Genomic DNA, 22,408 nt, shown 5'->3' on the forward strand with positions numbered 1-22,408 from the left:
CAGGGACAGAATCCCAGGACATTTGGCTGCACTGACCAAGCCATTCTCAAGGAATAAGCCGGCCTAAAGCATGCAGCAGGAAAGCACTGAGGCAGATATTTTGATTCACATTTGCAAGGGCTTTTGACAGGAGCAAAGAAAGAACATTTTAAGCATTCCTTTCAGCCAGCATGCATCCCGGCCCACGAGACTTTTCCTAGGGCAAGGCACAAGAACAATCTCTTTGAAATCAAGGGCTCCTTTGTCACCCTGCTGCAAGCCATTTGACCTTCAGAGTCAGAAGGAAGCTCATATCACAAGTGGTTTGATGGGCCTGGGCTGGGAGCGAGTCCAGGCACTGGAGAAGGACCACAGCCCGGCTGCCAACCCCAGCATCTCAGCATGGAGATAAACAGACCCTGAGCTGAGCACTCAGCTCTGGAAACACTTGCTTCGACTCAGCACATTTCCTCTGACAGCCAGACGCAGAAGGTCACTCAGACCAGCTTTCCATGTACAAGACATATCCTTGCCAAGAAAGAAAAGTCCCAGCCAGGCTGTGCCACAGGTGTCCAGAGCACGTTTAAGCCTTTGAAACAGGCTTCACTTCACTAACAGTATCTTCCCATTTCTTTTAAATGCATCAATCCCCCCTGCACTCCCTGCTCTGAGGAGGGAGATTGCACACCCCTCTTCACTCATTCACTGCTCTCCCTGAAATTGCCCCACCTTGAATATTTGTAGGTCTCTTCCCTGCATCTAACTGCAGAGGAATTTATTAGGGAGCACAGGACTTCTGAATGATACATGGACACAGCTGATCCCACAAAGGGCAAGAGCCAGCAGAATCTCTGCCCTAAAATTCACCAAGTGGCCTGGTGCAGCCTTTTGAGAGCTGCTTGCTATAGGCAAGCTCTCCCCCACAGCAGAAACCTCGACAGAGTTAGAGCTAACACGAGTTGCTATTGCTGCGACACATCTGACCTGCAGCTGTGCTGCCAGGGACTGCTCTCCCCATGGACCGTGCTTCCTGTTCTGCACCCAGGTGGGACCACAGCACATCCAAGCCACTGCAGAGCCCAGCCAGCATCCAAAATGCTGTGTCTTCTCCCAGCTTTCAGCTGCCAGGTCCTAGCAGAGGATCGCAAGCCAGCTGAAACTCTAAATGTGTGCCTTAGGCATTTACACACAGGAGTTGCTTCTTGATGCATAAACTACAGAAGGGAACACTGAGCCCCAAGACAGGGTTCACTCCCGAGCATTAATCCAGCTACCCCAATTTCCATACCCCACTACTGCCTTTTGCCCGGTGCAAGATAAAAAACAAATCTGGGCTAACACCAGCCCAGCCAATATTCCCCTTCAAACCTGCCCTGCAATGACTCAAACCATGGCAATAACAACAGTTTTTACAAGGAGACAGGAAGAATCTGGACATCAGGCACCAGCCAGAAGGAAGTCATGGCTCCATGGGCACTGCAGAGAGCTGATCTTGGACGGTGCCTGGGCCAGCGTGAGCAAGGCTTGCACGCCAGGTTCTCCAGAAAAGGGAAATGTGTGACAGATGCATGGTGTTTATGTAGCAGAACGGCCGTGCCGCTCCCACAGAGCCCTGCCAGCCTGTCTGCGCACAGGCACACCTCAGGCCTGCGTGTGTGTCCTTCCCGGCCTACCCAGGCAGCGAGGTGTTACAGTACACATTCAACTAATTCAATTACTAGGAAAAAAAAATAATAAAGAATTAGGGCACACAGCCTGTGATTAAGAATTTCTTTCTCAACATGCTGGCAACATGCCTGCAATTACCGAGCCCTTGATTCTCTAAATTCCCCGGAGATCAACAGCACCTGATACCAGCATGTCCTCAGGTCTTTCATAACCCAGAAAGCCGCTCCCCCACCCCGCTGTTTCAACACTGGTGAGATTTTTCACACCTTGCAGCTCAGAAACACTTAAACCTCGGACATCCAGCCCGGCAGGTCACACCAGATTCGCTGGAGTAATTGGCAGCACAGGTGGGCTGCAGCTGACACAAGCCAGGGCAAAAGCGCTCTCATTAAAAGCAGCAAAGCAAGGCCGCGCTCGGTGCGATGGGAGGGAAATTGCTCCCCACACCGACTGTGCCGAGCCAGCCACCAGGAGCACGGCAAAGGCTAGAGCTCCAACAGCCCTCCCGCTAATAAGATCCCCCAGAAATGCGAATGATGGCCAAAGTAGCTGCGTGAAGGCAGGGCAGGAGGCTGCGGAGAGCCAGATGGCTTTTCCCAGCCAATAACCCCAGGTGCCATGGGGTTAAATCAATGCGTGAAGCTATTAAAGGGGGTGGAAGTGTTTTAACACGGTTGAGTGAAATTCCTCACACTTTTAAGTCGACAAGGACCCCATTGGGGCTTAATGGGCTAGCACAACCCGTCCCATTACAGGTCGTTAACACGCGCGGGAGCCTTGGGAAGAGGGGCAATTAGGGCTCCCCACTACCTCTGCCAGAGGGACTCCCTCCCCAGCTTTGAATCCCACCGATTGCCAAGAGGGATCCAGGCAGAGACCAGCCCCTCCTCTAGCCTCTGCACTTTCTCCACCTGGGAGGGGCACACACACATCGGAAGCTTGCAGGAGGTTGAGCTCTCAGCAGGCTGAAGGGGCAGAAAAATGGTCCCCACAGCCAAGCACAGCTCCAAAAGCTCCTAACACAACCTCCTCTGCTGGAGGACATTGCTCTGCCCCACTTTCCTGCCTCCAGACTCAGGGCTGAGGAGCCACTGTCCATCATACACCTAGCAGCAAGAACAAGGAGATACCAACAAAGCATCTGTGCTGTAGAAGCAGTGGGCTGCTCCCCAGAGGTGACAGGGCACTGCTGGGAGTACTGCAGCCCTCAGCTCCTGCCATATGGTGTTTCCAGCCTAGAAATAAAGTTAGGACCTCTCAGGAACTTAATAGGTGTACACTGGTTATTTTCCACTGTCAAGAAAGCAGTAACTAAAGCTGAAGTAAAAGGAAAAGCAAAAAAGACTGCATTGCTACCTAAACTACCAGGTTACAGCACCTTGCTCTGCTCTTCTCCAGACATCCCTGGGGAGGGCAAGCAGTTCTGTTGGTATGGTGGGGTGGGAACCCCAAGGCTGCAGACCTGGAACTAAAAGTGGGACAGAAGTGGCCCCCAAATGTGGCTGCCAGCTTCTCCCACACAGCCAGCTCTGGGGAGGGTCTTAAATACTGATCTGATGAACAGACTTTACAAATTCAGAAACAAGAACAATCCAGAGCATCAATGCCTTGTTCAACCCAGAGCAGAGAACAAGCTGGGAAAGGCTCTGTGACTGCAAGAAGCATTGTGGATGGGAGATTGAGACCACCCATGAGGGAGAATGCCTGGAACAGTCCCCAAAAAAGTGAAGAAAAATCCTACAATGCAGAGTGAAGACAGCCTTGGACACGATTATTTGGCAAATAAGGATTTTACTGTGATGGAACTGATACATATTTTTCTTCCCTCCCATAAGAGGGTCCAAAGCTCCCATGGAGACTATAATAAGAAACAAGCTCAAAGAGTCTGCTTCCCTCAAATACCTATTCCTTTGGACTTCCAGCCCTGCCCACAATCTCAAGATCCCCAGCATATGCAGCCCATCAGGGCAGTGGTCTCTCTCAGGTGTTGTTTCCCTTCTTGCCTGTCCCAAGAGTGGGGTAAGATCTTTGCAGTGCCACAGTTCACCACGGGCAGTGACACCACTCTGGACTTTCATCAATCCAGCCAGGACTCAGCTCCAGCTCTTTCCCTCCTCCTCTGTATTCAAACACCTACCAATATTGAGAAGACCTCGCTCAGAGCCCTTTGCTGGCTGTGTGAAATAGTTGCAGCCGTATAAGTCTGACTTACTCCTCGTGGAGACATAGCTGTCACTTCCAGTTCAGCCCAGGACAAGCCAATTTACCAGTTCAGTCTCCACAACAACTATGTTCTCACCCTGACCATCATCTGCTCACCATGCTGCTTCCCTGGCATCATGTGTAACACCACTCCACCCCTCTGCATCCAGCTCCTCCAGGCTCCCACTTCTGCACATGCCTTCCTTGCAGCTGCCTTCCTCAGGCAAACAGACCCTGCTCAGACCTCTCCAGCCTCCACTGCAGATATTCCCCTCTTTGCATCCTCCTCCAAATCTCTTCCTAGCATCCCCTTCCCCTCAAATTGCTGTTCACCAACAGTGGCATGGCTCCTGAAGGTGCTTGTGGAATTGCCCAATATTTAGCTACCAATCACTTTGTACTTTTCTCCCATCATCCTAGTAGGCACCCCAGGAACACCAACAGAAATATTACCCCAGCTTCAGGTTTGCTTTGATGCCTCAGAAAGGACCAAGCAACTGCTGTGAAGCCACTTGCAATGGCCTCCGTCCCACCTGCACCAGGGATGGTCTGCACTAAAAGCAGAGTTTAGGGGAACAGCCCAGCAGAGATCCCAGCCAGGAACAGTTTGCAAGCTGATGTCTTATTCCTGCCTCTGGCTGGGGAAGGGCAGAAACACCTGCAAACCCCAGCGTAGAAACAAACAAACAAACAAACAATTACAGACAATTTATTTTCTTGCTGTCCCCATCTTGCACGGGGACAGACCCAACTGGAAAGGACCTCAGTGACACATCTAGTCTATACCTTATATCCCTGAAAACCACTCTACTAGGCAGGGCTGGAACAAGCAGCATTAGGAGACACCCAAGCCCCTTCCAGAAATCCAGGAGAGGAACTGGAGCCCCTTGGAGAGAGGAGTGCTCGACCAGGAAGGAGCCACATCTTGCAGCAAACAATTTGATGTTGAACTACTGGCCAGGTTGCTCAGAGAAGATGTGGATGGCCAACATCCCTGAAAGTGTTCAAGGCCAGACTGGATGGGGCTCTGAGCACCCTGGGATAGTGGAAGGAGACCCTGCCCATGGCATGGGGGTGGAATGGGATGATCTTTAAAGTCCTTTGTAACCCAAACCATTCTATGATTCTGTGATTTTGCTCTGCAAAGACTAGGGTGAGCCCAGCCTGCAAAGGCTCCAGGGGTTGTCATAATGCTGTTTTCTGCCAGAGTTGGAGCTTGAAGGCATTACAAGGACAAGGGTTTCTTCCCATCACCCCACCCACCCCCAGGAGACGTTACCTGGCCTCTTACAATTGCAGATGTTCAACAGAGAGAGAAACCACAACAGGGCAGTTGAAGGGACCAAGGGAAGTGCCCTAACCCCATTTTTGCCCTGCTCTCACAGGAAGCACTGCTGAACAAGCTCATGGCCAGGTCTGTTCCCCCTGCTGCCGCCACGCTGCAGCGCTGCCCGAGGAGCGCAGACCACTTCCCTGCCTGAACCACCATGCAACATTTGCTTTGCGTTCCAGGCACTGGCAGGTCTTATTTGTAAGATGATGAAGCAGTCTGAAACCTTCCACACCTTCCACGGCAATTAGATGCCCCAAACCCCGGGCTCAGTGGAGGGTCAGGTGTGGGGTGCGCCGTGCTCAGCCCCGCGTCAGCCGCGCTCCTCGATGGGATGTCTGAGGAGCACTGGGAGCAGCACCCGCTGCTTGCTTTCATGGCTCACAAGGAATTGGCTTAAAACGGGCAGGGGGGGCAGGAAATAAAAGTTTAGGGGTTTTTTTGTTTCAAACAGGGAGGCCAGACATATAACAGTCTCATAACTTCAAGCTGTTTTGATCCAGCCAGCCCCCTCTCTGCTGAGTTCTGTCAGGAGACAGGCACAAAGCACCAATTAAAGACGAGTTATGCTTTTTCTGTCAAGCAAAAAAGAAATGGCGGGGGGGGGGGGGATGGAAGATGATGGGAAGGGGGGAGAAGAAATCCAGCCCTGGAGTAATTTTGCTTTCAAAGCAAGCTGTCAAGGCAGCCCCCTCTCCTCCCATCTCCAGCAGAGGAAGAGCAAGGGAGCACCCGTGCGCCTGCTGCGACGTGTGGCATCAGTCATCAGACCACAGCATCAGTCACTTGGCATATCAGGCCGAGCCATGCCCTCGCTTTCCCTTGGGCATCTGTCAAAGCCCGTGACAGGGAGCCAGAGCAGCAGATTTTTAGTGAAGATGGGCTGAGCACAGGCCCCACCAGCTCTGATGACAAGAATCCCCACTTATGAGCAATTAGACTGGGAACAAAACAAAACAAAAGCAGCAAGGACTCAGGGCACTAACTAGCTCATGTGGCCACAACATCAGCGCTGTTTTTCCATGGTAGAGGCATGCACAGCCAGCACAAGCATGCAAACCCTGCCTCTTCTGCCATATAGGTTACCATGTTTGAAGGCTCCCTGCAGTTCTCTTGGCTCGCAGCTGAGCTCAGGACAGAGAGCTGAAAGCTTCCCACACTTCCCACACAAGGCTACCTGCTTTGGCAGCATATTGCCAAGGAGCCACAGCACCAGCATGGACACAGCAAGCTCTCATCACCTTGGGCTAGTACCATCATCCCTGAATCTACCTTGAGCACTTGAAAGCTATTCCTAAGTCTCATCCAGCAAGCACCAGTCTGCAGCTAGACAGATTAAGAAGATTACAAAGGTCCCTCTGGGCTTTATTGTTGTATGAGGAAGATAAATAGCAAGCACAACCCCTTCTAGGGTGAAAAAGGGCAGGCATTTTGGCACTGCACAAGCACCAACCCCAGCTCTAATAACCTATCAGTTTCTTTAGCAAAGCACCCTTTGCAGAATCCATTGGTACTGGTTATGGCATCAGCTTCACTCCCACCTCTTCTTTCCTGGGCTTTCTGAAAGCCTCAGCTAATTACAGCAGCAAAGGTACCCCCAGGAGATAATGCACATCCTCATTTAAACAGGGTGGCACTCGTGCTGGACTGACTGCTCGCAGGAGGGGATATCCTCTGCCTGCTTGGCAGGACCCGGTCTTCTGGGCTGGATCCGTCCTGCAGTCAGCCCAGAGGAGGAGGGGAGAGCATTTCTACTCTGGTTTAGCTCTGCTTGGGCTGGCTGCACACGCTCCCAGCTCGCTTGCAAGTGCCCTGCTCATTAGCATGGGGTCACTCAGCTGCAGCAGGGCACAAGTACCACTTGGCTATTGCAACACCACTCACGTCCACTGCTGTGGAAGTGTTGAATTTCTTTTAAGAGCCCTGAAGATCTCAATTTGAATTTAAGGGAGGAAAAAAAAATCTCACAAAGAATTGCAGGATCTCTGTAAACACACCAGAGGAAAAAAGAAAGCGAATCTTTGAGCCTCTTGACCTTGACAATGTCCTTATAATTACAAGACTATTTATTTTCAGTTAAACCCCAACTATTGAACAGACAGTGTTGAGTTGGTTTTTTCCTGAGCAGGTGATTATCCTGCCTGACTAATCTAATGAAAATTATCAGGAGGCTACTGACCTCCTGCTACACACACTAAATAATGCACAAAGCTTCAGGATCAGACAGGCAAATCATAACCCTGCCTTATCTTAATCACTTTCTATACAGCTCCAGGCCTGTTCCATTCCTGGTTGGCTGTGTTAGCCAAATGCTGTCTCAGTGGAAGCCACAGCAGAGCCAGCCCTGAGAACTGCACAGCAAAAAGTTACCTCCTTAAGATTTATTTCTGTAAAAGCCAAGAGCTGCAGAGGCAGATATATTTAGTGTTTAAGCTGCTGTCTGACTCCTGAGCTTATGGCAGGAGGCGGTGGTCCCCTGGTACCTGGCTTTGGGAAAAGCAGTATTTTCCTGCTTCTTTGAGGCAGGGTACAAGGAAGGTAAGGTATAAAAAAGAAAAAAAAAAAAAAAAGAAAGAAAAAAGTGCACAAAGGGGCTCATTGTTCCAGATAGGTAAAGCAACCTTTCCATTCCATCCTCTTGGAACCTTGTGTCAGTCTCCTCCTGCAAACAGGACTGCTCATGGCTTCTAAAAACGCCACAGCACGGCATGAGGACTAGGGCAAAGCAGGAGGAGCCAACAGTGGGGATGCTCTGTCCCCAGCTCAGGGCCTGAGGATCTGCAGCAAACCTGTCCCACTCTTTGCAGCATCATTCTCCTTCAGGAGAGACAAGTGCAGCAGCTGGAAGAGATAAAAGACTAAAAATATCAATTAAGGACCATAGGATGAAGAAGGAGACATTAAAAAAGAAGTTATCACATACTCCCCACACAGACTCAGCTTGAACAGCACCCACAGCTAGACAAACAAAATACATTGGGGTGGCTTCAAGCCTAAAATAAGTTTCCACTTAGGAATCTACAGAGAACGGTGGAAAAACACAGCTAAAGGACAGACTGACTAATTTTTCCACACCCTGCTTCCCTACATGGAACCCCAGCTACAACACCAGAGAGAAGACACCCCTCTTACCCATCCAGCCTGACCTTGCTGCCTCATCCTCGGCACCCATCCTGTGTGGTTCTTCAGACCTCCTGCAACGGGAACTCCCAGATCCCCTCCCATCACTGCTGCAGCCAGGAGCTTCACCTTGCAGCCCTCACAAACTGCTGGCAGCCTCAGCAGCCTGCCCCTGCCCTGAAAGGCTCTCCCCATCCACAGGACACCTGGCTGATCCTCCCACCCCAGGAGTCTTGAGACACTTTTCTCCAGCTGGGGATGTGCTAAGCACGATGTGGGTGGACAGATTCCTCATATTTTAAATGGCACTTTCTTCCAATCTTATGACCTTTCAGAAGAACAGGGGCAGTTTCTTCTAGAGTGAGCAGAAAAAAAGCCCAGGGTGGTTTTAGGCATGACAGGAGAGGGAGCAAGAGAAAGCACAGAAAGACAGGCAGGAAATAGCACAAGCTTCAGCTTTGTGAAAATACCAGCTAACACATGCAGGGAAAAGGATCCATAGTGTAGATATTCAAAGGGAAGCAAAAATCTGGGAAAAATTAATGTTCACAGCAGCAATTGTTGGGGGAATTTGTGATCAGACAGGGCTTTCAAACTGAGCAGTACTGAGCCAGAGTCTCTACCCAGGGCAGATCCCAAATCTGCAGATGGAAGGGTTCAGCACTGCTGCTCTGTGGGCATGGCCATGCCCAAAGGTGTCTCCAGAGAGATGGTCCTGAGTCCCATGGAGCCTGGTCACGCCATCTGAACATGGGATGGCTAAAAGGGTAAACTGTCCAGGACACAGCAAAGGAAAAATCCTGTGCTTTTGGTCTCAGTTTTAGAGAGCTAGCTGTTGCTGAGGCATCTGAACCACTTCTGGAAAGGAGTTAAAGCAATAAATAAATTCCTCCATCTCCTAGTCTGGGTAACAAGAGCAACCTCTGGCTTTTCTGGTCACTGAAGCCAACGCTGTAAGTGCTTGTGTCACACAGCCTCGCTCCATCCACATAGACATGACTCTGCCCTGAAAAGGCAAGGTGCAGGTCAGTGTGTGTCTCTGCTGTCTAGCAGCTGCTTGGTATCCCCCACAGGCACAGAGGGGGTTGCCAGAGGGCCACTGGCTGGGTTAAACTGGCAGCACCCCACTGAGTTATGGGGGACCCTCTTGAGCTGCCATCCTTGCTGAAAGATGCTGCTAGACAGCTCCCAGCAGGCACTGGGCAGGGTCTGGTGAATGTAGAGGGGAAGGTGAGAGATTGGCAAAATCCGGAGAACTACAGCTGTCTCAGGATTAACTTGTCACTGTGCCTGCTCGGGGAGGAGCCTTGCACAAGAGGAAGGGATGGAGTTGAAACCACATTGCACAAAACCCTCAAAAATGCTCCAAGGACTAAAGCTGGAGCTGGCTGCTGGTGCTGGGATCAAGGGATGGCTCCAGCTCCAGCTCCAGCACCTGCAGCCACTCCTGGCTCCCTATTCCAGAGCGGGGTAAGCTCCATCCTCTCCTGATGCCAGGAAACAGGCACTGAGCCTTCCTGCTCACACAGTGGCAGGAGGTTGTGACTGCCTGGGAGGGACTGCCACACACCAGAGCTTGCAAATGCATGTTCTGGGGAGGTTTCTCCACTCCCCAAGCTGACTTCCAGCTGGAGACACGTCTGTGCTTGTCCCCAAGGCAGACAGCAGCAACAGAGGCATCCTCTGGTGCCGCTCCCCACCAGCAGAGCACAGCAAAGTGTTGGAGTGACAGCCTCCAGGGACACGGGAGCAATTTCCTCACCACACACAAGGACAGCCCTCGCCTTCCTTGCTGAAACCCACTGGGTCAGAGGCTGATTGGTGCCACGCGTCCTGGCTGTCTCCAGACAGACACCCAGCCTGCTGGGACTCTGCTGAGAGCCCACCAGCTCACAGCACACGTGCCTGCCTCTGAGACCTGGGCCAGGCTTAGGGAGGAGGAAGAGTTTGCCTGCAAGCCTCTACCACTGCCCTCTCCGCCCCAAAACATCTTTTTCAGTGCAAACCTGGCTCTGTCTGCTGTTTTTGAACAGCTGCTGCTAACTGAGCCTAGAATGGCCTGATCAACAGGGAGAAGGAGGAAGCTAAAATCTGTTTCTTTTCTCCTGTCCACCAGCAAAGCTGTTGCTCCAGCCCCCAAATGTTAATGCCAGTGATGGGAGACAGGAGGAACCCAGCTGGACTCCTCCAAGGCAGGGATGCAGCAGAGTGAGCTGTTGCTGGGCCAGCACTTAGGAGAAAAGAATCTTCAGCTTGACAACTCAGCAAATTTGATCTGAAACCGGCAAGAGAGAAAAAAAGTAAAGCCTTTAAATGTCATCTTAGGTTTGACTGCCAGAAGCACTACAGACAGACAGACAGATAGACAGATAAGCACAGTGCTGCACAAAGAGCCGGATGCCCTACTTTGATCTACTCAAGTGTTTACTAATGTGTCCCACAGCTGGCAGGAGCTGTTAGCAACTCAAGAAATCTGGTTTTCTGCCACCAGCTCTGCTCTGGGACCTCAAGGAAATCCCAAAGCCACTCCAGGTTTCAGCTTCCCCTCTTTGAAGGCAATGATGCTTGCCTCCAACCCCTAGTGGTGGCAAGGTTAAAGGCTGACCCTGATAATGTACCACAGCAAACAGCCTTGGGGAACCCTCCAAGCCTAAAAGCAGATGTGCAGTGACACTTAAACCTCCAGTTTGGGTCCTACACCCAAACACAGGCTAGATCAATTCCTTGGGAGAGGCAAAGTCAAAATCATCAACACAAATCCTTTGCCATTGTCTCTTTTGTAAGTCATGCCATCATCTCTTTCCTTCCTCTGGAAGGAGCTGGGGAGATACCAGGTCCATTTATGCAGAAATGGCTCTACCCTGTGCATAAGGCAGCCCTGCTTGGGAAAAAAACACCACCATTTCTGGCCTGACCAGAGGTAGATTTACCAGATCTAGGAAGCACAAATGCTGCATGCCCCTGAAGTCGAGGACCCACCATGGCTGCTGGGAAAGTTTCTCTTCATCCTTGCTTTGCAGTTGAACAAGCCAGGGTGAAGCTGGAACTGCTGATCCAGATCAAAGAGGGCTGGGGGAGAGCAGATGTGTCTGTACAGCAAAAAGCAGCTTGCAGAGCAGGGATGATCGATGATCCCCATTCCAGTCCTCCTCCCATCTCAACAAGCCCCAAAAACATGGTGTGCCTCAGCATTGCTGGAAGATGGCAACACGCACAAAACTGGAGCCCAACAGGCAAATGTGCCAATGAGAATGACTGATGGTAGCTTGTTGGACTTCTGAAGGATGGACACCTTCACTGAGAGTCGTCAGGTGCATGCCTGGAATGTCCTCAGCACTCAGGTTTCACTGAGCTCAAACTGCACCTTCTGGCAAAACAACTCCAACTGCAGATACAAGGGAAGAGTCTCCAAAATGGTCAGGAAGTTGAGACATTACAGAAATGCCCCATCAAAAGGGCAAGGGGTTTCTGCCAGGTGGCAGAGCATGTCTGAGGCACAGCCAAAAATACTGTCCAAAAATACTGACATCTGTCCCTCCTGCACAGATGTCAGCATTAGCTGCTGCTCTGTGCCCTGTCATAGCACTTACTTTCATGCACAGAATAAAAACTAGACTCGCCAGCATACCCAATGGGCCTGTCAAACTAATCACGTTAGGAGAACTGGAAACACACCAGCAGCAAGAGCCGGCCCCTGCTCCAGAGCCCTTGCAGAAATCACGCGTCCAGGAGACGGAAAAGCCTCTGTCGTTCCCGTAACCAGGTCAATAAAAGCACAGACAACTCCATCCAGAGAGAGACTTTTTTTTACGAATCACAAGAAAGAGCAGCTTCAGCTCCCCCAGCTGCAAATAGGTGGGCAGGCACCGAGAGGCAGCACGGAAATGTGTCTGTGCAACACGTGTGGGGAGCCGGCCGCCCCGCACATGGCCGGGACGTGGGACGAGAGGAAACCGCTCTGAACCCAGCCGGGAGAAACAGTGGCGGCAGCTTGGTGGGACTTCTCCCACCCCCACCAGCTGGGCTCCCAAATCCAGCAGCCTCCCACCCATATGTGTGTCTGGCATGCTGGGGAGAGGCAACAGGCTAGACAAGGATTGCAAAGCGGAGAGGTCCCAGGCAGCTCTGAATGGCTTTGGATTCATGGAGTGACAGTAACTTCCCCTCGCTCTGGGGGGAGTAAAAATACCCAAAATGAACTTCAATACCCAAAATGAACTTCAACCTGGCTCCTCAAGAACAAAGCAGTCCCGTCCCCAAACCCACAGTTATCTGTGGGTGCACTTTGCTGTAACACTGTTATTTGTAGAGCTCATCGTTAAGTGAGAAGCCCAGAGGACTGGACAGAGGTTTTTTTGATCAAATTTCAGAGCACCAGCAGCCTTTTGTTGTCTTTACTTCCTTTTAACATATTTGTTTTTCAAGCCCTCAGTTCAGTGGCACAGAGGAGGGTAAATCACACATTGGTGGTGAAGTCTAGCACAAGCTGCCTCCCCTTTGAATCTGAGAACCACACTTTAACCACAAGAAAGGATGTGTCCTCATTATCACCAGCATTTTTAGGCCCTAGACAAAAGGACTGTGGTGCAGGGTGTACCTAGAGCAAAAGCAGAGATAAGGTTGTTTTATTATACACGATACTGTTTGAATTCACAATCGAATCTCGTGCCGGGCACTGAGGTGCCCAACCCAGGCTGCTTCCCCAGGCAGGAGGGCAGCAGTGCAGGTCCCTCCCTCTGTGCTGATCAGCTTGTGACACCACAGCACAGGGAGCAGCTCCCCATCCACCACCTATAACACAGCACCCTAAAATCCAGCGTGGCCCCTGCAGCACTGGCACAGCCTGGCAACAGCTCAGGAAGAGCTGCCTGGGTCAGCCCTGTGTGGCACCGTCCTCCAAGTTACCAAACCCAGTCCCCAAGTTATGGGCACATGTGCTCCAGAGTCTGGGAATGCCACCAGAGACCAGGAGCAGTAGGAAAATACCAGGCTGCAACTTTGTGAACAAAATGAATTCACTGGCTTAACACCCACATAATTAAAAGCAGGCGCATCCCTTGGTAACTGTTAGCACGGGAGTGTGCCTGGCTGTGTGTTTGCATTTGGGGGGCTGCAATTCCACCTACACAAGCAAAGAGAGTCCCTTTGCAGACCCAGGCTCCTCACAGCACTGATGAAGCACACCGGGAACATCCTAGCCCCAGGATCCATTTCATTTCCCATTGGCACAGGAGTAACAGTAGCTCCTTCCTGCCAAGGAGGTCTGAGCTACCCACTGCTTTCTCCTGGCAATTCAGAGGGCTCTGACAGCCGCGGGGACCTCAGCCCTGAGAGAGGAGAGCATTCTTTTGCTCTCTGCTGCTGAGATGGCAATGGCCCTGCTCTCCACACTCATCCACCAGCCTCGCTTCAGGTGGCTCCTACTGGCTCTTGGCACCACTGCTGGGAATGGGCAACTCCCACTCTCCTCTCCTCACAGAGCTGACTGAACAATGGTTTTGATAGATGAACAGCAGGCAGTGAGAGCAGCCCCAGAGGGAGCAACCTCCAGCCCCAGCTCTCAAAAGGGAAACAACACCCACCATCCAGGTGTGGTCCAGCAGAGGTGCAGGCTGTAAGCTCCTTCCAACATCAGAGAAAAACCTTCCCAGGAGCCTTTCCCTCTTACCCAGCACTTCTTGTACTGCTTCCTGCACCAGTTCCCCCTCACAGGGTGTGTTGCATAGTATTTAAATACAACCAGGTCTGGGCAAGCCAGATTTCAGTAGATCCCATGTCCCCTCTGTCAGGCAATGCTAAGAAAGGGGTCACGATCCCTCCATCAGCTGTTAGTGCAGCATCACTTAATGCAAATCCTCACAGCCCTCCTCCTCCAGCCTCCCCCCAGGCAGAGAGCAGCAGAAAGTGATCCCCCTCAGGGAAAAGAGAGGAGATTTCGCACATAGTGGGCACCAGTATTAATTCTTCCTACTGCTGCAGGCTTTCCTTTCATTCTGTGACTTTATGAACATCACTCAACGTTGGCAGCAGCCCCGGAGGGTATCACGAGTCGCCTGAAAAGGAAAAGAGCCTCTTCAAGCATCTGGGCTGCCTCTGAGCCAGAGGGCGGCAGCTCCGGCCGTGCACGGCCACACTGACCAGACAGCTCACAGCCACGGCACTGGATCAGCCATGCCTCAAGGGGGCTTTGATAACATCTTTAGGGTGTCATGGCTAATTAGATCCCTGACTACACCCTCTAATTAGGTAACACTTTCAGACAAATCACCCTGTCCCCTTCAAACCACTTCACACCTCCAGACACATCCCTAATTGACTTGAAAGTTGACTCGGCACTTCTCCCCGGACCTCCTTCCAATTCACAAGGCATTTCAAAATAAACAAACCCCTGCTCCTCAGTCCTGTCTCAGAAGCCAGCTGGGGAATTGCCCTCACATCCGCACAGGCAGAGCACCTGCACGACCCGACACAAAACCTCCGTCTCAGGCACAAAGCAAACGCTCTGACGCAGCGGCAGCACCGTCCTCCTCTGATCTCTCCTTTCTACCCATCCTGGCGCTACTTCCAACAACAGCCAGCAAAGCTTTTTCTCGGAGTACAGGAGTGTTTGCGATGCATCAGTGTCCTACTAAAAATATTGCCCCGGGGGCTCGCGAGAGCAGCACGGCTCCAGCAAAGGAGCCTGGTATCTGGCAACGGAAGGCATTAGAAAAAACCCTAACCATTGAGAAATTAATATGCCAGAATGATATCAAGTGCCAACATTTCAATCCAGAAGCTTGACTTCTGTTTTCATTACCTAATGAATAAGCTGAAACGATCCAAATGTTTTCAGTTTCCCAACAGCACAAAATCTGAAGTAGATAGGCAAACCCCCCACCACCATCATAACTGCAAACATGCTGAACAAAAACTATCAAAATTCATAGAAGATAAATATTGAGCCCTTAAAAGCTTGCTATGAGAACAATGTCTCTTTATTTGCTTTCTGTGAGGTTTGTTATAACAAGAGAGAAAGACTCCAGTATACAGTGCTTTAATATATATACACGCATTCACAGCTGGAATAATAGATTTTAAGGACTCAGGACAATATTACAGCTGGATGTATGCAGAAATGCATAAACATACCTTCAAAAACATATTCTTTGCACCCCACCCAGATATGTAGATGGACACACATATAATACACACACACACATACACACACACACTCTCCATGTTTCAAATCGATCAGAACCATTCATTAAATCAGACTCTCTAAAGTTTCTGCTGCTTTGGGAAAACATGACCCTGAGGAGACATCATGCATGAATTTAACAACCAGCAGAAAATGAAACCATAACACGCTGCATCTTGAAAGCCAGCCCTGAATCTAACTTAATCCCTGCTCTGGACAACGCCTCTAGAGAGGCATTAAAGCCATGCTAAGGTGTTTTCCTGGATTTCCCAGATTCCCCGGAGATTCCCTGGCACTCCGGCTGCATCCACCACCTCCTTGCTTCGGAGATGTTTCCGGCTGACCGCTTCCATCCCTATCCTGCTGCTTCCACGGCCAGTGACGGGCAGAGCCAGCGGAGCAGCCTCCGGAGAGCCGCGTCCTGCCCTGGCGGCAGGAGGAGTTACCGGGACAGCTCGTGGGGTTTAACACTCCTAATTCCTACAAAACGTGCGGGGGAATGATGCACGGGGCATGAAGGGTCAAGAGCAGCTTTGCAGCCTCCTTTCCCATCCCCAACAAAGGAATTCCAGCAGATCTCGTGCCCCCTAGTGTCATCCTGGCGAACGGGCCGGCGCCGGGCACCGCCGAGCGCCGGGTACCACCTGGCCCAGGCAGCAGCACCCCTGCTTGGCCACACCGTGCAGAAGCCACCGTGTCCTGCTGGCTCGAGAGCACGGCGAAATGACATTCACAGCAGTTCATGCAAGGGACAGCGTGAGCTCGCTGTCCCTCCCCAGCACCCCGGGGTACCACTGCCCAGCAGGCGTCCCCATGCCCAGCACGGTGCCACCTCTGCTCGGCTCTGCTCTGCCCCGGAGGAGCCCCGGCAAGATCGGCCCGTCCAGCAGAGAGCCCAAAGGGTGTCCCTGGAGGAGGGCCAAGAGGAGGAGGCAGAGAGCATCTGCAGTGGACACTGTCCAGAATACAACTCCTCCTAAAAATAGACAGATCCTGGAAGGGCACGGCCCTTCCAGGGAATGGGAATGCTCAGTCCTAGGAGCTCAGGGTTTGGCATGATAAAACTTCAAAGTGCGCGAATGCAAGGCACTTTGTTACCCTGTTTCTTCCCCATGAGAGCACCTGTGGCATCAGGCTCTGGCTACGAGCACGAGAAGCAATGAACAAAATCAGCCCCGAGCCCAGCATCCCTGTGTGCCAGCCTGCTCTGACCAAAGATCCAGCATCTCCTCGAAAAATGCCCATGCCAGCTGCAACACTAACAAGTGCAACCACACCCCACATACAGAGCACCTAAATAAGAGCTGGAAAGATGCACAGGAAATGTGCGTGCACGTGCCTCAGTTTCCCCATCTGCCCAGCTTGCCCTCTCTTATTTTCCTTATCCCTCCTGTTCAGCTATTAGTTCTTGTGGGAAGAGGCACCCCAGGAATACACCTAGACCACTGGCCCCTTCCAGCATCTGCTACCAGCATGCAACCAAACCTCAGTAACCCATCACCAAAATTTGGAGGAATTCTCCCCAGGGCACTGACCTGAGTATGCTGCTTTCTTCTGCAACACCGAGCAGGGACTATAGCTTAGAATAATGGGGAAGTAACTCAGTTCAGTGCTGACAAAGCATCACAAGCCCCAGCGGGGTGGGAGGGGAGGAGGTGTCCTTCCCTCACGCTGCCATGCCTGGTATACATCATGTTTAGGGCCAGGCATACGTCACCGATACAAAATGGACAAATTGGAGGGATTTCAGAAAAATGAGCGACAAAAATTATCAGGAGGCAGAAGGGATTGATTTACAAGGGGAGATTAAAAAAGCTGCGATCAGCCTAGCTGGGCTGAGCAAGTACTGACTGCAAGAAGCAGTTGGATGCTAATCTGCAAATGGGATGAAAACAATATGGGAAGGAGCAATTTAGCATCTTCATCAGTGCTGGGATGAAATGAGGGGGAACTCAGGGCTGAGTAGGCAGGGAAAAAAACCCCAAACCAACGCAAAAACTCCTTTCCTAGTTATGCATGACTGTCTCCATCAAAACACTCGAAGTCCCCAAAACTCACTCTGCCTCGGACAGGGACCCTCGGGAGCAACTGAGCACACGCACACACACACACACAAACACAGCCCTTTCCCACCCCTGACTCACACTCAGGAAAGCAGAAGGGCTGCCACGATAGCCGGAGAGGATGGAGGCTTCACGCTTGCAGGGAAGCAGTGGCGAGCGGAGGCTAGAGCTGGCGGTGGCGGTGGGGAGGTCCCCGCAGAAGGACGATTTGCACTCCCAGGTCTTCACAGGGGAAAGGTGCTGAGATGGCTTCCTGCAAAGTGGCAGGAGTGAGCTCAGCTGCGAGCACTCAGATATTTACACACAAACAGCACATTACTCAGCAACTCTCATTTGTCAGGCATAATGGCAGCGGCAGCAATAATAAACGACAGAGCTGAGAGACAGGCTCCCCAGGCGCACACCCAGCCCCAGACCGAGCTGGAGCAGGATGCGTGTCTCCAGCTTGCAGGGAATTAAATGAGAGTGGCCAGGAGCTGGGGCTTGCACCCACAAAACTCCTGCTGCCAGCTTCAGAGAGTCAGTCACGTCTCCAAAAGCTAAGCCTTGGCTGCACAGTTATTTGAATGTGTGTGTGCATCACAAGCTTTGTGGCTCTGAGAGGTATCAGGGCTTTTCCCAAGTCCAGAAGCTGCTGAGCACTTTTCGGGGGAAAAGGGATACAAAGTCCTGGCACAATGGGATCCTCTCTTGGGGTAAATCAGACCAAAGATAATGTACAATCATTAGATCATGGCTTGGCTTGCTCTGACAAGAGGCTCCGATAAACTTATCCTGAGGAGCTGTCGCAAGGAAGACTGCCAGGCACGAGGCTCTCATTTCTAAAGCTCAGCCTGTCTTGGGAAAGTCCTCCTGGTGCAGTGAGCCCCAGAGAGTTCTGGTCCCAGGACCTGGTCTCAGCATGCTGCCTGGCCGGACACGAGCATCCCTTGCACATCTCCAGACATCACAGCAAAGCTCTAACTCCTCACGGAGGGGCAAGGCAGGGATCCGGGAGCCAGATCGGCTGCTCCCAAATATTTGCACATTTTGCAGAAAGCAGCCAATGTCAGTGCCTCACTGCCTGAACACACGGCCAGTGGGACTGGCAGCAGCATGTGCAGGTCCTGTCCCTCACACAGGTACACAACGTGGTGTGCTGAGAGTGGGCACAGACAGTGAAATTCGCTAAATCCGAGGAGATGCCAGCAAGTTCCCGAGCAAAAAGCAATCCGAGGAAAGGACCTCCTCAACCATCCCACAAATTAAAAACACAAAGGGATGGGGAAAAGAAATTGAACAGCTTTGCAGGCAATCCCCTTTCTGTAACCTGTCCTCTGAACAGACCCTGCACATGTGTCCGTAAGCTTGGGGTGGGGAACGTAAGAGAGTAAAGAAGTGCCGATCGTTAGACCAAAAAAAAGTTTAGTGGTTAAGGAAACAACTGCCAGAGGAGCCAGGGAAGCTGGAACATGCAGACCTGGTTCTGTCCTCAGTGAAGACACCACAAATTGGCTCACGAGCTGACTGGAGTCACAACTCGTTTTCAGGATTGCAGTGGGGGAAGTCACCAAGATGTGGAAATGTCAGGGAGTTTTGAGCAGCATAGGGATCGGTGTGTATTATGCAATTCTGGAAAGCAGCCCTTGTACTCACGCTCGGGATGAACTGTCTGCCTAACCCAGGGAGAGCAGTTCCCCAGAAGCACCATGCAGACACTTTTCTTATAAAAATCACACTTCGGGGAAAAAAAAATTTAAAAAATAAAAAAGAAAAAATAAAATCTGCTCTGCCACAGCAGAGAAGAAGGCAGGTTGCGCCTTTGGAGAGACGGAGAAGAAGCCTGCTCTCCCGCCCAGGAAATCCACGGGCTCCGGTTTACAAAGAGCCGCCCCGCAGTCCCAGCCGCTCCAGCCCCGTGCACTGCCGCAGGGAGAACTCATCCCTCCCAGCCCTCAACCTGGTGCCGGCCGCGATGCCCTCCCGGCCGGGCAGGGGACGGGGGTCCCGCCGGGCAGGGGACGGGGGTCCCGCCGGGCAGGGGACGGGGGTGCCACCGCCGCGCCCCGATGCGGACCCGCTGTCTCGGAGGGTGCGGGGACGCTCCGGCCCCTCGCCCCCCATCCCTCCCCGCCAGGAACACGCGCACGGCGGGGCAGGAAAGTATTGAGCTGCCCAAATTGGTTCCTCACGGCGGGGCGGACGCGCGGCCCACGTCGGGGCGCGGACACACGCGGGCGCTGGAAAGGTGCGCGGCTGCGGGGCGGGAGGGAGCACAAGACCGGGAGCGAATGCGGGGGAAGAAAGCGTTGCCCCCCGCCTTCCTTTCCGCCTCCCTGGGCGGCGGGCCCCGCGGCTCGCCGCCGCTGACCCCCGTGCCCGCAGGCCGCCTCCCCCGTCCCGCGGGTGGGGGTACATCCCGTGCCGCCCTCCGGCCCCGGCCGCCCGCTACTCACGGCGCCTTCCTTGCCGCCGCTCCCGGCGCTACCCCATGCAACCACCGGCTGCTTCTGCACCGGCTCGGGGGCTATAAGCTCTTTTAAACTCCAGCACATAACCCATGTGACCGCAGAAGCCACTGGTAAGGAGCGCCGGGGAGCCAGCGATGAGCTCAGCCCGCACCCCCCGGCACAGCGCCGGGGACGCGCTCCCGGCCCCGCCGCGCCGCGCGCACCCGCCCGCAAACACAGCACACACACACACACACACACACACACACACACGCTCGCAAACACAAACACAAGCACACCCACACACGCACCCCCCGCAGCCACACACTGGTCCACGCCCCTGCGGACACGCCGCCGCCTCCCTCCCCACGGATGCTGAGCCGGAGGGAGGCACCGCACACACAGGCGCGCCCCACCGACCCCTGTGCAAATGCACACTCGTGGAAGCACCGTGGGGACGCCGCTCTGTGCACACACACACACACACACACACACATCACCAGCAGCACACCCTGCAAGCCCCCCCACCTCCCCAGAGTGGAAGCAGCAGGGTCGTGGTCACCTCACACGTGCCCTGTGCACACAGACACACGCACACATACACACACACACACACACACATACACACACGGGGTCGTGCACAATGCACCCTCCACGTGCACTGTCCCTTCCCTCCACCACGAGATGCAGACCCAAGAGAAGGAGCCACACTTCCATCTCCGTGCACATCCTCGCACACGCCTCACTCGTGAGTGCCGAGCTCCCTCACACCAACACCCTCCTGGAGTGCGCAGCAGCGCCCACAGGAAGATGCACACTGTCACGAAAGCCTCTCGCCCCTCTCACACACACTGCACAACCAAACACCCACCACACGTTTGGGCTGTGCTCCTCTCGCACAGCTGCTGCAGCCACACCTGCACCCACCTTCCCCACTGCAATAAAACCTGCTGCTGGGTGCTGAACATGCCCACATTGCCCATCCATCACAACCCCAGCCTGTGAGGTCCCCTGCAGCATGTGGGAACACCGCATTTCCCATCACAGATAAGGACAGAGAGCTGTCACACGTGTGGGTGGGGTCTGCAGGGCAAAAAGGGCAGATGTCCCCCTGTGCTGTGCTCAGTTACTCCTGATGAGGGGGAAGCCCCAGGGGTGGCCATACAGCTGGGCCAGGTTGGCCACCCCAGCCACGGCACAAGAGGATTGGGAGTGCCAGGCTGAGATGTGCCAAGCGGGGACGGGAGCCGGGTGTGAGGATTTGGTGTGCAAAGGGCTGGGACAGGCAGGCCTGGCCGGGCAGGTGCAGGCGTGTGCTGCTGGGGCACGCCAGCAACACGTGTGAGAAGGCAGAGCTGGCAGGCAGAGGGCTCCGCTGAGAGCTGAGTTATGGAAAATGACTCTTTCCAAGGAATTGCTAAAATTAAAGCAGCAGTGAGGCCAAGCAAGCAGGAGCCAATGGGGAGGGTGAGCAAGGACAGCCAAGCGGCCTCAGGGCAAGGAAGGGCAGGGTGGGCAGGAGGCCGAGGGGAAGGCACCCTTGCGGGGCATCCACCCTTGCCTCCTGCCAGCTGCCCAGGCAATGGCAAACACCTTGTGGGGAGGATTTGGGGAGAGGCTGACTGGCACCCTGGTGGCACTGGCTGGACGATGCCATGGAGCAGGAGGCCTGGGGGAAATAGCCTTCCCCAGCCACATCCCCCACTTGGCTGCCAGTGTGCAGAAAAATACCTCTGTTTTCCCAGCCTGGAAAAGACAAATGCCCATGAAGAAACAGCCTGCTCCCTGCCAGGGGCTAGCTGCCAGCAAGGCACAGGGAGCAGTGCCCACAGGCGGTTTTGGGGAGCCCTGCAGAGGCCCAAATCCCATTATGCACATCCTCTGCCCTTATCCCCAGCCTAGTGACTGTGGCAGGGGTGCTGCTCCCTGGACATCAACATTCAGGTCGGCAGTAAGAGCCGCTCAGCTTCCAGATATCTGAGTGTTCCCAGCTCAAATCCCCGTGACTCAGGAAACAACACATGCGAGAAAACTCTGCAGAGAGACTTGGGAGAAATACTCCCATTGGCAGGTTCCCACTTTCCCTGGCATCCCAGGACTTCTCCTGGTCTGAAGAAAACAACAGTAGTAACAAAACAACAGAGCTTTCTTCCTGATCTTCCTGTTAAAGAAAAACCCAAAAACCTAATATTTGGGCAAGGCTACAAAAGTAATTCTCTTTTGTTTTAACTAGATAAGTGTTGATCAAATCAAAGCTACCACCTCTCTTTGCAGTTGTGGAGACAATGTCACACAGGCAGAGGAAGGGGGCTGGGTGGGAGCCAGGTTTTTTCTGGTTTTTCACTGATGCTGCTAAAAGACATTATTAATTGGATGGAAATAATGATGTTTTGTCTCAGATGAAAGTGCACAATAAATTATTATTGTTAGTAGTTTT

General features: G+C 52.8%; 1 protein-coding gene across 6 annotated transcripts in view; it reads right to left on the minus strand.

Moving 5' to 3' along the window:
- The window catches only part of CNTFR (ciliary neurotrophic factor receptor), a 202,167-nt gene extending 181,993 nt beyond the window's left edge, over positions 1 to 20,174 (minus strand). For 2 of the 6 annotated variants that reach the window (XM_054652411.2, XM_077171556.1), the window contains exons 1-2: positions 19,978 to 20,174; positions 17,624 to 17,795 (exon numbers count right to left, since the gene is read on the minus strand). The gene's annotated coding sequence lies outside the window, so the exon portion shown is untranslated. Of the gene's footprint in view, positions 1 to 17,014; positions 17,139 to 17,623; positions 17,796 to 19,977 lie in introns of those variants that run through there. The other 4 variants (XM_054652410.2, XM_077171558.1, XM_077171559.1 and 1 more) reach the window with 4 other exon arrangements.
- Between the last annotated feature and the right edge of the window lie 2,234 nt (positions 20,175 to 22,408).

The sequence above is a fragment of the Agelaius phoeniceus genome, chromosome Z (genome assembly GCF_051311805.1).
Source record: "Agelaius phoeniceus isolate bAgePho1 chromosome Z, bAgePho1.hap1, whole genome shotgun sequence".
Classification (NCBI taxonomy): domain Eukaryota; kingdom Metazoa; phylum Chordata; class Aves; order Passeriformes; family Icteridae; genus Agelaius; species Agelaius phoeniceus.